This window comes from Lotus japonicus, chromosome 6, assembly GCF_012489685.1.
Source record: "Lotus japonicus ecotype B-129 chromosome 6, LjGifu_v1.2".
Classification (NCBI taxonomy): domain Eukaryota; kingdom Viridiplantae; phylum Streptophyta; class Magnoliopsida; order Fabales; family Fabaceae; genus Lotus; species Lotus japonicus.
In genome coordinates, this window is record NC_080046.1 from 24,205,460 (window position 1) to 24,208,309 (window position 2,850).

General features: G+C 44.7%; 1 non-coding gene across 1 annotated transcript; it reads left to right on the plus strand.

Annotated features, from left to right (window-relative positions):
* The first annotated feature begins 2,013 nt into the window (after positions 1–2,013).
* LOC130727065 (small nucleolar RNA R71) lies at positions 2,014–2,120 on the plus strand. Its single transcript, XR_009015105.1, has one exon. It is a non-coding gene; the product is annotated as a small nucleolar RNA R71 (small nucleolar RNA).
* Positions 2,121–2,850: the final 730 nt, after the last annotated feature.

Below are 2,850 nucleotides of genomic sequence, written 5' to 3' on the forward strand. Positions count from 1 at the left end.
TAATAAAATTAAAAGAATGGGTTGTCTCCCATTTAGCCCTAGGTTATAGTCCTAGGTGGACTCTCCTTCCGATGGTGTTAGGAAGGAAATTCCTTTCCATTGATTAACTTACCACAAGTGCAAGGAAGAAACCTTGCACAAAACCTCTGGAGTAAATCCTCCCATGAGGCTATGTCCTCTTGCTCATCAAACCAAGCTCTAGCCTCCCTTGTCAAAGAATGAGGGAAGAGTTTAATCTTCACTTCATCACTTGAAACGCCCTCAATCTTAGCAAGGGTGCTAGCTTGGGTAAACTTCACCATATGAGCATGTAAGTTCTCATACTTGGACCCCCCATACTTGTTACCATTAACAAGCTTGATGAGAGCCGGATGGAACTCATCAATTTGGGCATTAACTTTGGGGATCTCTTCCGGAACCTTCGACCTGCTTCTAATCACATCACAGACAAAGTCATTGTCATGGTTAGTCTCAATCATAGGATTAAAAACAGAAAATCGTACCTTTTCCTTACCAACACGGAGAATGAGGTGACCCTTGTCAACATCAATCTTAGCTCTACCAGTAGCTAAGAAAGGTCGACCAAGAATGAGAGGAATCTTCTCATCCTCCTCCATATCAAGCACAACAAAATCCACGGGGAACACATACTTGTCCACCCGCACCATTACATCCTCCACAATCCCATATGGAGTCTTAAGGGATCGATCCGCCATTTGCAAGGAGAGCATGGTTGGGGTAACCTCTCCTAGGTTAAGCCTCTCAAACATGGTGAGCGGCATCAAATTGATGCTCGCTCCAAGATCACACAAGGCTTCCACGTCCGCCATGCCTTCAATTTCCACCGGAATAGTGAAACTTCCGGGGTCCCTTCTTTTCTTCGGCATCTTCCGCTGCAAAATGGCACTACATTCCTCCGTCATCAACACTGTCTCATCTACTCCCTTCAACCTTCTTCTCTTATGCAGAATATCCTTCATAAACTTAGCATATATAGGCATTTGTTCCAAAGCATCGGCAAAAGGAATACTAATGTGGAGCTTTTTGAAAACATCAACAAACTTTGAAAACTTTTTATCTAAGCTCTTCTTAGCCAATGCTTTAGGGAACGGAACCTTGCTAGTTTCAGGAGTAAGCTCAACTTCCTCTCTCACCTTAATAGGTACAACTACTTCTCCTCCCACTATCTCCTCTCTCTTTTCTCCCTCTGTTTTTTTCTTCAATTCATTCATCACTCTCCCACTTCTAGTGGCTACAACAGAGGCATTCTCTTTCTTAGGATTGGGGATAGTGTCGGAGGGAAACTTACCTTGAGGTCTCTCGGCAATTTGCTTAGCCAGCTGGCCAAATTGATTCTCAAGATTCTTGATAGCCGCCTCTTGATTCTTGTAATTATTCTCCGTCCGGTTGATGAAAGTTTCCACCAACTCTTCTAAGCTCTTCTTGGAACCACTACTTTCACCTTCTCCTCGCTCTTGAGGTTGTCTTGAGCTTTGGCCTTGAAATCCTTGGCTAGGAAATTGTCTTTGAAAACCACTTCCTTGCCCATTATTACCTTGCCTCCAAGAAAAATTAGGGTGATTCCTCCATCCTGGATTGTACGTATTTGAAAATGGGTCATTCCGAGCTTGGCCCATAACCTTCACTTCCTCCTCCGGTCTAGTCTCTGTGCATTCTTCGCTGTCATGTGGCCCTCCAAAAGTCACACACTCCACCTTGGCAACTCGACCACCAATCTTGGTAGTCTTCATTTGATTTTGAATCTCATTCATTTGCTTGGAGAGTTGCTTGTTGGAGGCCATAAGTTGATCATAAGCTTCAACCTCAAGGACTCCTCTTCGGGCTTGGCGATCATTACTAGAGTTCATGGCTCTTATAGCCATCTTTTCAATCAACTCATACCCCACTTGTGGAAGTAAGGCATCGAACTCTCCACTTGAAGCCGCATCCAAACCAAACCTCGAAGAATATTGGAGACCATCATAGAACTTTGCTACTTGCTCAGCTTGAGTAAGGTTATGTTGAGGACACCTCCTCAAGAGCTTCTTGAACCTCTCCCAAGCTTCATAGAGATTCTCATCGGTGGATTGAGTAAAAGTCATGATGTCATTCTTGAGTTTCCTCAAGAGGGCTCTTGGAACAAACCTTGTGGTGAACTTCTCAGCCAAGTCTTCCCAAGATGTAATGCTACCTTGGGGCTGTGAATTCAACCACTCTTCAGCAGTATCCCTCAATGAAAAAGGGAACAAACTCAAGCGGATTGTGTCCGCTGAAACATTCTGAACTCTGTAGGTGTTGCAATTGCGGATAAACCGCTCCATGTGTGCATGAGGATCTTCAAGAGCACCTCCACCATACTGATTTTGGCTCTCCAAGTTGATGAATGCCGGCCTCAGCTCAAAGTTTCCCGTGCCATCGGGGGAAACTATGCTGCCCGGATAATCGTAGCTCATGGCAGCCGAGGTGAGGTCTCTGAGAGAACGATTGGCATTCTCCAATTCTTGCTCTTGAAGTCTTTGAGCAAGAGCCTCATTCACTCTTTCTTCAATGTGGGCTTGCATCTCCTCTTCCGTCATTTGAGCAGCCATGGCTTCAAGCCTTTGTTGGGCTCGACGACGGCGAAGAGTACGTTCAGGCTCCGGATCAAACAGCAATGGATCCGTGCCAAGCCTACTGTGCATAAACTGAAATCACAAAAACAGAGAAAAGGTTAGTAACACCTATTCAATGCAATGCTTAGTAAAACAAACAAACAAACAAACTCTTTAACTTAAACCGAAAACCACAAACAATCCCCGGCAACGACGCCAAAAACTTGTTGGTCAATTCGCAAGTGCACGAATACCTCCG